Raw genomic sequence first — 15,046 nt, 5'->3', positions numbered from 1 at the left:
AGCTGCGGGCAATCCGGCTTGCACTGAAGGCATTCCTTCCCTCTGTCCGGGGAAGAGTAGTGCAGGTGTTCACGGACAACACCACCGCCATGTGGTATTGCAACAAACAGGGCGGGGTGGGGTTGTGGACCCTATGTCAGGAGGCTCTGTGCCTCTGGACATGGCTGGAACATCAAGGCATTACCTTGGTGGTTCAACACCTGGCGGGTTCTCTGAACGCCAGGGCGGACGAACTCAGCTGCCGGTGCATGGTGGATCATGAGTGGCGTCTGAACTTGGACGTGGTGCAAGGTCTCTTTCTGCGATGGGGAGAGCCTTGGTTAGCTCTATTCGCCACCGAAGAGAACGCGCAATGTCATCAGTTCTGTGCATTGGAATTTCCAAGGCGGCACTCGCTCGGGAACGCTTTTCGTCTCGAGTGGAGCTGTGGTCTGTTGTACGCCTTTCCGCCTATACCACTTCTGCCCAGAGTGCTGAAGATCCGGTGCGACCGGGCCCAAGTTATTCTTGTGGCTCCGGACTGGGCTCGAAGAGTATGGTATAACGAGCTACTCAGTATGAGTATCGATCCCCCGATCCGTCTGCCTCTTTGGAAGGATCTTCTGTCGCAGCAGCAGGGGACGGTCCTCCACCCGAACCTGTCCAGCCTCCACCTCCATGCTTGGAGATTGAGCGGCGACAGTTGACACCTTTCGATCTTCCTCCCGAAGTCTGTGTTGTCATCCTGGCAGCCAGGCGTCCCTCCACTAAAACGGTGTACGCCTGTAGGTGGAACAGATTTGTGGCATGGTGCACAGCTAAGACTGTGGATCCCCTTTCTGCCCCTCTTTCTGTGGTTCTTCTGTTCCTTCTCTCTTTGGCCCAGCAGGGCTCTGCTCTAGGCACTGTTAAAGGTTATCTTTCGGCCATCTCTGCCTTTCTACGGCTTCCAGATCAGCCTTCTCTTTTTAAGTCCCCGGTTGTTAACCGTTTTCTTAAGGGCATTACGCATAAGTTCCCTCCTGTGCCCTTCATAATGACTCAGTGGGACTTGCATCTTGTCTTGACTTTTCTGATGTGTGCTCCCTTTGAGCCCCTTCATAACTGTCCCTTACGTCTTCTTACTCTCAAGACGGCTTTCCTGGTAGCTCTCACCTCTGCCAGGAGAGTGAGTGAGCTCCAGGCTCTTTCTTCCAAACTTCCTTTCCTTTCTGTTTATCCGGACAAGGTGGTTCTGAGGACAAATCCTTCTTTCTTGCCAAAGGTTGTCACGCCCTGCCACATCGGGCAGACCATCACTTTGCCCACCTTTTTTCCGCATCCCTCTAGGGAAGAGGAGCGGCTCCACCTTCTGGACCCAAAATGTGAGCTCGCATTCTATCTGCAGCATACACAGCAGTTCCGGGTGGATGATCATCTCTTTGTTGGCTACGTGGGCGCCAAAAGAGGTCGGGCGGTGCACAAACGGACCATATCCCGGTGGGTCGTTCTGTGCATCAAAGCCTGTTACTCCTTGGCCAAGAAGGAGCCTCCTGTGGGACATTCGACCAGGGCAACTGCAGCCACTACTGCCTTGGGACTCGGTGTCCCCTTGCAGGATATTTGTCAGGCAGCTACGTGGGCCTCGTTGCACACGTTTACCAAGCACTACTGCCTTGACAGTTGGGTCCGGAGAGACTGCTTCTTTGGCCGTTCTGTGCTCCGTGACTTTCTGGTGTAATCTTGATCGCAGACCCACCACCGGGATTGTTATTGCTGGGGTATCTATTCTAAGGTAAGGAATCGATCATTAACTGGTCTCTTTCAGATGCCCAAGTTACTACTTGTGTAAAGAGACATTAGTTAGTGATAGATTCCTTACCACCCACCCATCCTCCCCGTTCTGCGAACTGATTACTAGGGTTAAGGTCATCCCCTTTTAGGGCCCTAGTTTTATGCACCAAAGGTCAGTTTCTCTCATGGCTCTGCGTTTCGGCGTGGAAAGTTGTGTACAGAACTGACGTCAGCGCGCATGATTTGCGCCTAAGTAGCCTCCGTGACGTCACCCCGGCACGCACGATGCCAGTGACGGGCGCGTAGTCGCGCGGCGCCACCTACTGGCGCGCAGGGGTACTGCTAAGCAGAAAACTTTCCGGATCCAGACTGACGCCTGGGGAATATTCTAAGGTAAGGAATCTATCACTAACTAATGTCTCTTACTGATATATCGTTACACAAGTTTTAACTTGTGCAACATCACTTGTTCATCCCTCTGGCCTGTCATATGCAAAGGGCTGGGCAAGGCCATATTCATTTAAGACAATCGAGCTATATGGGGCCTTTCTTGTAATAGATCTCCTTATCCAAAGCGTTAACCCAATTTTCATGAAGGTCACTGTCAGACTCCTTCCACGGATAGGACTAGTGGTTTAGCGAATCTTCTCAGCAAAACTTTGAGTTAGCGAGTCTAGCTGAACTCTAAATTCATTGGTTTATCTAAGTATTTTGCTCCATCTAAATGGTGAATTAGGGCACGGTACAAACACTGAAGTAAAAATAAAATAGTCTATATGATGGCACGTTTTTCTGCCTGGTCATTCTCTTGTTCCATATGTAGCATTGCCTTTTCCAATCTAATGGGGGCATTGTAGTCCCATCTTTCTGCCCACATTCCCAAACGTAACAGCAGCTCCGTATGCTGGATGTTTGACGCTCTTTGCTGGATGTCGTCTTTTTTAACAACTGTATTGAGCAGGACACATTATGCAGGTGTCAATTAACCACGTGACACAGCGTGAGGAAAAGTAATATTCCGTTTTCCCTATGTGTGAACACTAGTTAGAACATGAAACTCTGCTGACAGTACATCATAGTCCTCTAGGAACCAACAGGAAGAAAGAAATAGTGGAGATATCCAACTGAAAGGAAAACCATAAACAGAGCCCGGTAAAATTAAATCATATCCCCATACCCTCCCCACCAGGAATATTGATGGTTAGCCATCAGCACTAGTCTAAAAAACAACGCAGAGGAATATTGATGGTTCGCCATCAGCACTAGTCTAAAAAACAACGCTTGCAAGTACCAGAGAGCCTCACAGCATTATTAAAGAACAAACAGCAGGTGAAAATCAGAGCAATAATTTTCCCTTCTTACATGTAAATACAGGAAGGATTTTGAAACATCAACCTGTATATTTTCCTTTAGTGGGTCACTTTTAGTCTAACAACCAAATCAAAAGAGGCTTGGAAGCCTCGGACAATGAAATCCCACGTAATGCCCAAGAATGCTTTCTTTCTAGTCAAAGTTTCACACTCAACCCTCGTTGTACAAAGGACTGCCTGCATTATCCTATCTCCATAATCTAGAGGAATTCATAAGTGCAATAGGTTTCTGGCCTCTGTTCCCGACAGCATGCTTATCTCCCAGGGATAATGATATGCTTTGCATATCAACTATTGTTCCTCACTTCCTGTATGTTGAGTAAGTATTGTAACCTTCTTTTCATTTCAGGGGCGAAGGAGTCATCCAGAGAAGAAGCAGGATCTCCTAATACACTTCAATATTAGTTGTGGAATACCTGCATCCTGTAATCAAGACACCTTGTCCTTGAAAGGGACAAGGCCACTTATGTTTCTTTCTGGTCTGATGGGCGTTTTCCTCCAGAGTTCTAATTCTCACACACTTCTTGAACCACCTTTCACAAACAGACGTCAACCTTTTCTTACACTGCTGATAAATGTCCAGGCCACATCTCTGTGCAAGGCATTAATGGACCAAAGAATCATTATTTCTTTTTAATCCTGCTTCTTCAAGGACGTCCTGCGTAGTCTTTTTTTTGCTCCCCCCCCCCCTTTTTAAGTGCATGGTTTAAAAAGTTCCTAGTTTTCCTTTTTTTGTCATTGTCCCTGTGGATATTGCTGTACTACGAGTGTTCATTTTTTTAAATTTCATTTTCTTAGTCGTTCACTAGTATGGTGATGGTCACTACTGCTGTAAAAGTGTCAGTTGACTTGTACACCATTAATGAATGTAGGAAGTTGAGCTGAAAAGGACATTTTTTCTAGTGAATTCCTTGACTAGAAAGAGTAACACCCTCCGTAATTGAATAGGACCATGAAGAACAAAAGAATACCAGCAATGAGGGAATTCTCTAAAAGTTAACATGTCTAAGGCTTATTTGCCAAAGTGACGGTCATTGAAGTGCGGAGTACCCAAAGCCCCCTGTATCCTTTGCTTTAACAGACACAAGCCACCTTCTCCTCACCCCTCAAGTATTAGTGGAGTCTGCTGCGCCATCTAAAACTAGTGCTGCCAGTATGATTTAATTTTCATTGTATGAGGTTTTGAAAGTCTTCAGCACACAAGAGTGCACTACAAAGTCCTTGACCCCAAATCCAAAGTTTAATATCTTAATTCTTTACCTCTGCATGAGTGAGAAGGCCATGGTGAAAAATTAAATGTGTGTATGTTATTTACCAAGTGGGTCAGTAAATGTTTGCAGTGAAGGCACCACCAAAGGCAAAACAAAGCAAAGTCACTGGATTACATTTCTGGCCACTGCACATTTAGGTGTAAGGCAGTGTGTACCGCTGTGGCATGGTGGTGTGGGTAATCTGTCAAATGAGCCCCTTCAGCCTCCATATTGAGGTGGTGAAGTGGCACTTGACCCTTTTACCACCAGAGCATCGGGGGATGGTTGGTGATTGGGTTCCTGGAGCCAAGTAGTCAAATTCTCCAAGTGGAAGAGCAAGGCGATAGAAGAACCTGTGTCCTCTAGCTCACAAAATTGAATAAATAACGTTTTAAGTACCCACCACCTGTCATATGCTGATCTTTGCCCGAGCTTTTAGGAAACACAGTGCAGCAGCAAAGTGGATGAGAGTATTGGAGGAAGTCATTGGGAACTTAGCAGATGCTTCTAGGAGGGGAACATGGAACAAGTGTAGAGAAGCCAGTTACCCTGGCTTGGGGATTTGCGCACCAAGCTCCTACTTTCTATTGTCGTTTCTCCCGATCTCTTCCTGAATGATCTTCTGAGGAATTCCTTCCTACTTGCTAACCAGTCTCCAGGCTCGCAAAGTGAATAAATAGCAAGTCTCTAGCTACTGTCCGATCCACATTGCCAGAGTATTACCTGACAACCATATATTTAAGGCAACTCTTCCCTTATCCCTGTTTCCGTGGCATTTCTTGTGACACATTTCATGACTTTTCTGAAGAAAACCTTCGCCTGAACTTCTGCCGGTCCCTATCCAATAGCCTTGGTCCTCTCCAGGTCCACATTGTGGTCCTAAACGAGGCCTGAACGCATCTTGAAATATTGCCCTGATCTGTTTGCCTTTGGTTTGTCCTGGGTTCCAGTTCAAGGCTTGGGCCATACTATCTGCACACATTTGAGATTTTCTCATTGTTGTCACCTCTGAGGCATAAGGTCTGTTCATGCTGAGAAATGCTAATAAAAGTTATTCCTTTATCTAGAAAAACTCGAAGTAGGATTGTTGTTATCAGATTGGCTAATAGAAGTATTGTCTTATACGCTGCCTACAGGATTCCACTATAAAAACGGAATGTAGTAATGCACACAAAACCTAGCAGTGGACTGTCCATACAGAGACTCTTGTTCAGTTTCCTTTTCCTACAGAGACTCTTGTTCAGTTTCCTTAAATGTCTTAGTATTGCAAAAAACGGTCTAAATGGTATTTTTTCCACATCAGGGTGTACCATCTAGATCCTATTGGAAAACACAACTATCTTATGGCTTTGGAAATGGGCTATGCAGAAGTGCATATTCCCAATGGCATTCCATGTTGTAGGCTTCCTAAATCAGAGGGCAGGTGCGCTGATTCACCTCTATTTTGAGGCCCACAAGTGTAAACTCTGTCCCAAAGTGACGGACATGATTTTCTTTAGATTGGGATGCCCACTTGTGGACCTGCTCTCCATGGCCAAGAACCGAAAGTGTCTCCAGTTTTTTGCTCTATACTTTGGATGGTTCCTGGGGGTTTGCCCTCAGAATGGCTGTTACAGGGTCTGCTTTATGCGTTGTTGTGATCCCACGTCTGTCAAACGTCCAGCAGAAGTGCAGTTGGACCTTGGTCAACTGATCTCGACCTTCTCCTTACCAGCAGAAGTGGCTGATATTATTTTTGCAGCCAGTAAACCTGTCCTGGATTTCTTTATACCGACCACGGATCTGGGTTTCACTTGTGCTGCAAGTGAGAGGCTTTAAACCTTCCCAAAGTCGTTACACAGATGTTTTACATTTTGCACTAAACTTGGCTAAGCAAGGTTTGGCAGTTTCCATAGTTAAAGCTTACTTTGCAGCTTTATCTGCCTTCAGAGTCATCCTTATCTCTTTAAGCTGTTCTTGGGGGGGAAGGGGGGGGGGGGGCATTTTCTGAAAGGTTTGCAACCCCAATACTTTTTACACAGTTGGATTCCAGTTTTGTTTTAACTTCCTTTATGGCTGCTCCATTGGAACTTCCGTACACTTGTCCTATCTAATCACTTGAGCTCAAAAACTGTCTTCCTACTGGTGATAAATTTGGTCCCTTGGAGTCCGTGGAATTCAGACCTTTCTTCACAAGCTAGGTCCTTCTTCTTATGGAAGGCCATGTCTGCTTTCTACATGAGCCAATCTATCACTCTCCTTCCTTCCTCCTTCTCCCACCAAGTAGGAGGAAGGACTGCATAGACTGGAACCAAGGAATCCAGTGTTCCAATACATAAGTCACACAAGACAGAGAAGATGATATGCTCTATTTGTGTTTTGCTGGTGCCAAGAAGGGTAAAGCATTCACCAAGCATGTGATCTCACTTGGGGTTAATTTTTGAGTAAAGAACTCTTTTGCCTTTGCCAAGATAGAACCTTCGGCTGGTATTTGTGCCCCTCTACAAGGCCTATGGCCGTCTCGACTGCTGTTACCAGGGACGTCCCAGTGTCTTCTATTTGGTTGGGGGCCCCTTGATATTCGTTTTATTCCTTTTCAAAACATTACTACTTTCTGGCTCAGGCTCGCAGTGACTAGATACTTTACTATGGTCATGTAGTATGACACTTATTTGTAAATCAGCAGTGTTGAATCCCAGATCCATTGGGGTATGTCTTTGGGTCTCCTTGATGAGATGAGGGAGCTGCAGGAAGAAGTATCCATCAGAGACCGTTACTTACCAACATTCTGGTGGATACTATCGTTTCGCAGATTTCTCCCCACCCTGCTTCCTCGCCTGTTGATTTAATGTTGTGATAAATGTTGATTATCGCTGTCAAAATTCTAGGAACTGACACAAGCACACAAGAGGCACCACATACATCATGATGAAAAACTTTCGTAAAGATGAAACTGTGGGTAACCCCTTGCCCCCCCCCCCCCCCCCCCCCCTTGCTCTTTAGACCCTGGAGAGATTTTGCTGGAGAAAATAATTTCTGCATGAAGTCTGGCACCTGGGGAGTTTTCCCAAGGTGAGAATCCCGCGTGAGATAAACGATCTACCCAAAATATTGTTACTGAAGGTAAGTAACTTTTTCTTTTGTGTTGGAGAGTTCAGAGCAATTACAGCTACGTAAAGAATATTTTTTATTGTGGTAATTGGTCGCCCTTGTTAAAGTGCATTGGTATTATTCATGTCCAATAGTTTGTAGACCCTTGAGAACATTTTGCTACGACAGATCCATTTCTGCACTTAGGGCCTCATGTAGGTAACTAAATTTTACCGGTTCTTAAATACCGAGCCGTACCGAATCGGTAAATTAGAATCGGTAAGTTATATGTAGGTAAAAATTCGGTAACAGTTACCGATTCGGTAACATTCGGTAATCACGAATCGGAATTCACCGAATCGGTAAATACCGAGGTGGTATTTACCGAATCGGAAAATACCGAGGTGGTATTTACCGAATCGGAAAATACCGAGGTGGTATTTACCGAATCGGAAAATACCGAATCGGTATGTACGGATTCGGTAAATAAAATCACATGACTTGACGAAACAGCTAATCCTGTGCAACGACAGCCCACCCAACCAGGAAGTGCCCACACCCAGGCAGGTGTACATAATTAGCCGAAGTGGCCACACCCAGGCAGGTGTACATAATTAGCCGACCCTGGAGAGGCTTGGAGTGCAGAGGAGAGGCAGGGAGCCGTTGCATGTGCGAGCGGGTAAACGAACAGCATGTCCAGCCAGAGAACACAGAAAGACGGAGGGGAAAGGAGGAGGAAGCTGAAATTTAGCCCCAAGGAACTCCAGGTGCTGGTGGAGGAGGTGGTGAAGCAGCACCAGAAGCTGTTTGGAAGGCAATCCCTGCAAGTGCCTGAGGCGGAAAAGCGCAACATATGGCTGGCCATCCAGGCGCAGGTCAATGCTGTGGGAGTGACCCACAGGGACATTGAGGTCCTCAAAAAGCGCTGGTATGACCTGAGGATTGTGACCAAGAGGAAGATGGGCGACATCCAGAAGGAGGCCAGCCAGACCGGAGGTGGAACCAACAGGGCACCTGCCCTCACCGAACTGGAGGAGCTGGTGGCGGCCACAATCCAGCAGGAGAGCGTCGTGGGTCTTGGGGACGCCGACAGCTCTGCCAGAGCCGCAACACACCAAGGTAAGACCAAAGCACAGCAATGTAGCCCCCCCTACCCCTATCCCACATCCCCCATTGTGAAACGAGAATCACACTGCAGTCCACACGTGTCAGTGCAGACAGGCAATGCATTCCGGGAGATGTAGTCAGGGCAACACTAACCATGACGTAAATGTTACAGGGCAACAAGGCATGTCACGCACTCGAGGCACAAGGAGACAGAGGACATATTGGAATGTGAAATGTTTTATTGTGACGCTTGCAATGCAGCCCTTCGGGGACACTGAGCCAATGTTGTATTTCTGTCCACAGATGTGACATCATGCAGGACAGGGCATGCTGCAGGAGAGACGGCACACCGGCCACAAGTATCACCTCTAGCCAGCACAAGTACAGACCAGGTAGCAGGCCCACTGGCAGCCGCACCACCAACACAGCCAGCCTCGCCGCACCCAGAGCCAGCATCACCTCACCGAGAGCCAGCATCACCACAACCAGAGCCAGCATCACCACAACCAGAGCCAGCATCGCCACTCATGTTCGAATCACCGGCCACATCTCCGCTTGCAGGTGTGAGAATGAGGAGGCGTCCAGCAGCCAGGCTACGAGCCTTAGACACCTCGTCAGACGACAGCATGGGCCCAGAAGACCGCACCGGGCCCCAGGAAGGGAGCCATGCCACTGTGCCCCACACCTCACAGGCAGCACAGACGGGAGCAAGAGGGCGCCGCAGGTCGCGTGTCCAGAGTCCACCAGCACCCACTGACGGCCATGGTGTCTTCTTGGGTCTCGAGGGCCAAATGTTGAAGCAACAGCGCCTGCAATCAAAGGCAGTCATGTCAGTCCAGAGGCACATGCGGGTGATGAGGACAACATTAGTCAACATGGACAGTAACATTGGCGGCATGGCTGCGGGCATTCGGGACATGTCCCAGTCAATCCAGCAGTTGTGCAGCAAATTAGATGCTGACATCGAAGCACGGCGCCGGGAACGCCAGAGAAGGGACACTACCAGCAGGGCACTCAACCGTCTGGCAACTGCGACTTCTCTACTGTGCCGGCGCTCTGTGACGATGCAGGAGGGCCTAACACAGTGCTGCAGCGACCTGTCTCGGGGGATGGTGCAGGTGACAAGTGCACTAGGGGTGCTATTGACTAGTCAGGCGTCGACAACTGCTGCAGGGGATGCTGCGGAGAGCATCGACACCAGCAGCAGCATCACACCCCCCGTCCCAGAAGCACGCAGGAGCAGCAGGCGGCTTGGGGTTGGCTCTAGTGAGGATGCACAGGCCGTGCAATCCACCACTGCAGCGCGTATGCGCAAACATTGATGTAGCCCTGCTTAGCCACTTCCCATTGGGTGACGTAACCCTGGACATACTCCTTGTATAGATGGTATATTGCCAGATTGGCCTGTTCATGTGTTCATGGCGTGGTGCCACATTAAAACTACGTCAGTACTTCTCACAACTCGCTGTGTCCCCTCACTTACTCAGAAATAGTTGCATGTGATCTCTGCCCGTCTCTCTCTCCCATCGATTGCAGTTGGCACTCTAGCTGCGTTGCCCTCTGGCTGGCCTGACTCATCCTCGTTGTCCTCAAAATATGTTAGTTCCACATCTGTACCTTTTTTCGTGGCAAGGTTGTGCAGCATTGCACAAGTGGCAATAATCTTGCAGCAGGTGATGGGTTTGTACTGGCGTGCGCCTCCGCTCTTGTGCAGGCAGCGGAACCTGCTCTTCAGTAGTCCAAACGTGCGCTCCACCACATTGCGTGTTGTTTTATGTGCCACGTTGTATCGTCTCTCTCTCTGGGTTGCTGGGTGTAGGTAGGGAGTGAGGATGAATGACCGGCATGCATATGCACTGTCGCCTGGATGAGTAAAAGGGAACCATCAGTAACATGCCTCTATACACTATGATTTGCAGGTTTCAAGGGGCGTCACTGTTACTTACCTAGCAGGTATCCCTCTCCGAATTCTCCGGCACTCAGTCGTGTGTAGATCCCACTATTCTGGAAGATGTAAGAGTCGTGGGTGCTCCCAGGAAACTTTGCAACAATATCTGTGATGATGTTCCCTGCATCACAGATCACCTGCACATTGATGGAGTGGGTGGACTTCCTGTTCCTGTAGATGTGCTCTGTATCAGCTGGTGGACAGATTGGGATGTGTGTACCATCAATACAGCTGATGACATGGGGGAACTGTGCCATGTGATAAGTCTGTTTTTGTTTTCTGCAGTGCAGCCTGTGTGTTTGGGAAGCTTATGTAGTGGTGCATTCTCTGCATCATGGCATCCAGGAACTTCCTGAAGAAACGTGACAGGCAACTCTGGGATACCCCACCCACCGCAGCTATCACCACCTGATAACTGCCGGATGCCAACAGATGTAGGCTGCAGAGCACCTGCACATGTGGGGGTATGGCGTGCGCCCTTCTTATTGGCTGGTCCAGGAGTGGGTGAAGGTCCCTGATTAAGTCCATGATGGTTTCGGGGTGTAGCCTGTACCTCTCATGTATCTCGGCATCAGTCAGCTGGAATAGTGTGATGCGCTGTCTGTAGATTTGTTCCTCCCGTCGCCACACCCTCAGTCCTGCTGCCTGTAGACGTAGGCGCCTTGCAATGACGTACATGGCGGCCATGTTGTCCACGCTGTTGCATTTTGGGTTTGCCTATATGCATTGTTGATGGTTACCACCTGCTTTCAATCCGTGTTAATTACCGACTCTTATTTACCGATTTTCCTGGATTTCTTAATTACCGAGTGCTCCTACATGTCATTTTAAATTTTACCACTTCATATTTACCACTTCATATTTACCACTTCATGTTTACCGAATCGTTAATTATGTATTCGGTAAATCTGATTCGGTATTTTGGAATTCGGTAAATATGAATCGGTATTTACCGCCTCATATTTACCGAAAAGTGGTTTTTGGACTCCTACATCTCACTTGTCTGAATACCGGTCGGTAACGGCATATTTACCGAAAATCGGCCGTTACCGACCGGTATTTGGCTACCTACATGAGGCCCTTAGTTCCTGCATAACTTCGACAAAACTGCACTGTTGTGCGTTTCTCCTGCTGTGATTATTTTAAGGGAATCTCAGTGGAATGAAGTGCTTTAATATAAAGACTGTTGGTTACCTTTCAGACATAGGAACACTAACCAGTATTTGATGTAAGGCATACGCCTTTGTGTCCAACCTTGGCAGTCTGGCTGCCCATTTCTATTCTCTTAGGAGTAGCTGTCTATTGATGAAGAATACTTGTTGATTTAGGGCCCTATCTGTTGGGACACACGAGAGGGCTACTCAAGCAGGTGGTTTATTATCAAGCCATACAAGCCATTCAAAATAAAACATAGGACCCTTCACAAAGGGACTTTCTAAATGTAATGTGTAGGTCCACTCCAGCAGCGTTTCGGATTCATTCTGTAAGACAAACCTGTCAAGCGTGTGAGCACACTGGTAACAATCACCACTTGTTTACAAAACAGCCTTTTCTTTTTTAATGGTATCCCCTTCGTGTATTCTTAAACACGTGTCTGTAGGGCAAAAGGTAAATCAGATAAGCTCACGATTCACAGCCCACCATCCATTTGCGACTTTATAAATGTTTTTGTACTGCCTTTACTCGCTTGTACTTCCTTTCTAAAGTGTTTGTTGTCCAACAGAGTGTCTGTTTTCCTTCATCTTCTAGTGCAGGGGGCCTGCCTAATTGGGCTGTGAAGCTGCTAAATCCGCAACCAGGCTGTACACCCGGAATACCTCACCCTTCCTCCCTCCTCATTGGGTTTGTATCCAGACACCTTCTGTCTTGTGGCTCATTTTTCTCCTTTTCCCTTTCCTTGCTGGTATGTTGCCTTGTTTGGTGCTGCCAGCCTCCGCCGCAGATTACCTGCATTGCAAGCATCAACAGCGACACTCAGCCATGCAGGATTGCAGTATGTCAGGAATACTTAATTCTGTGCCCTTTTTTGTAATGTGACTGCCTGTGTTGTCTGTCGTACTGGCGTAGCCTGATGTGTATTATGTGTCTCGTGACCCCACCCATCAGTAACCCCAGCAACAACCTTGGTGCCTCCTATAGACCCCCCATACTCTTCCCCTGTAAAGCCCTGAAAGTCTGTCATGGCTGAGGATGAACAATGCACTAGTTGACCTGTACAATGACTTGACTCTGGCTTTGTTCCATATCTGAAAGGTTAAAGTCTGGAAAGACAGAAAAAGAGCACCCTAGAGTTAGTATCTTTCGTTCATGAGAGCGAGGTTAGTGGTACATGGTCCACTTATAATGTAAGGTGATGCCCGAACATATAATACTGGAGAGACTGTTTTGGTCACTTTTTTAGAGACAGGTCCGGAAATAAATCATCCTCTTATTGTGAGAGAACAGCACCATTGCTTCTGTTGAAGGCTTCGATATGGAAAAATTAAGTCCATCTCAGAGGAGAGAAAAGGATTTAAAAGGAAGTATGCTTTTTCTGCTGCTTTGGTCAGTGGAATCTGGTTGGGTAAGGTATTTTCAAGCACCCTGTCAGTGCACTGGTAATGCTGAATTAAAAAAAAATATATATATATATTGTTTCAAGTACAGACAGCTCAGTCATCTCAAAGGAAAACATGTGTAACTTGAGACTTACATCTTGGATAGTTATGTGTAGGATTCAGTCACATGCAAATACACCAGTGCAGAGATCACTCTATGTATAGTATACGCCTTTATGAACCGCCCTCCCAAGGGATCTTCCCGTGAGTTCCCCTCCCTGACTCGGTCCGCAGCTGCGAGGCTCTCATCGTTAGCCCTACCCTAGTCATCTGCCTCCCTCCATGGGCCCCATGGGACCAATCGCTCGGCCTTCATGCATCATTCCAAATTGTGTTTCCCCTCCCAGATGGTTGGAACCATCCTGCCCGCTCCCTTTCAAAAGTATCTGACAAAGTTCTGTCTTGCTACCAAGAGTGTCATATTGCAAGAAGTCTGTATGTATTTGTTGAGTGTCTGCTCCCCCAGATCCCAAGCATAACCAACTGTGGAGTAAGGTCCACCAAGACATATATAAATGCTGATCACCTGCGCCTGATGCTGCTCCAGTAATCCTGTGCCCATAGGAAACCCTACATTATGTGCAATAGGGAGCCCTTCTGCTTGCACCCCCTCAGACATATTTCAGTATTGCACCAGACCATTCGAAATAGTCTAGTTCTTGTGTATTATGCCCTATAGAATATCTTTAACTGGATTAATTGGAAACCCTCCCGAATGACCACCTCACGGAGGTACCTGCATGGCTCCCCCCTGTCTTCTAGTTGGCCCAGGTCCCGTTCCCTCTTGTCTCTTAGCTTATCTAGCTTAGGGATGCTAATACTAAGGAGCATGTTATAGATTTGGGAGATGGCATACCTGTGCAGTGGGTCCCCGAGTATCCTGCATTCCAGGGGGGTCTCCTCTATGTCGCACAGCTTGGTCACATATCTCCGCATTAGGAATTTTAACTGTTGGTACCTGAGATGCTGAATCCCCACAAGATCATATTGTTGCTCAAGGTCCGAAAACAGAATCATCGCCCCATCCTTCCAGATGTCTACCACCTCGGAGATACCCAATAGGTCCTACTTCACGTAGCCTTCGATGCTCCGCAGTCCTTTAAGCACCTCCCCCCATAGACGGATCTCCAGCATCAGCCTGCCCTTTCACCCCAGGAGCTGTGTGGCCATTTTCCATATCTGCATCACATTCACAGTGGGGCCTAGTATTTGAATCCCCCTCCTTTCTCTAAATAGCCTGTGGACGTAGCCCTCTGGATCCATTACTAGCCTCACTGCAAGCAGCACTTGTTTCTGCTGCTCTGAAAATGCTCGGTCATTGATTACTAGCAGATTGGATGTCCGATTATACAGCTGGAGGTTTGAATGGACAGCGCCTTCCTCTAGCAGCTTCCTCAGTGTGGATAGTGCAATCCGGGGCACCCACCGCCCTAATCCCACAACAGCAGTCTTGTTGCCTCATCTACTGACGGGATGAACCCCGCTGGGACTTCGAAACTGGCTTTCTGCAGGTCACTGAGAAACATTTGAAGATAGATCATTATATAGAGGGCAGCTATTCCCAGTACCGACGGAGGTAGCCTCTACCAGCGTCTCACATTGGTCCTATAGTTCTCTTAATACCCTGGTTAGATTTGTACTGCGGAATAGCACCTGATCTGTAATGATGTACATCTCGAGGGCACTCCCAGGCTGCTTGGGGCCCTCCACTTGGTTAGCTGGAATGCTATTGATTTGTGCCAATTGATGCGTAGGCCAGTGTGTATGCCAAAGACATTCATAATTATAAGTCCGCGGATCTGTGTGTCTCCCCGCTGCCATGTAAATAATAGGGGGAGAGCGAGCAGCCATGCCTCATGCCCCTACACAGTCTGAACTCGGATTTCGACACACCATTAACTCTTATGCATGCCATCCAGTAGCACACGCTTGCCCATTGCAAGAGCGACAGGC

This window comes from Triturus cristatus, chromosome 12 (assembly GCF_964204655.1).
Source record: "Triturus cristatus chromosome 12, aTriCri1.1, whole genome shotgun sequence".
Taxonomy (NCBI): Eukaryota; Metazoa; Chordata; class Amphibia; order Caudata; family Salamandridae; genus Triturus; species Triturus cristatus.
Note: the sequence above shows the minus strand (reverse complement) of the source record.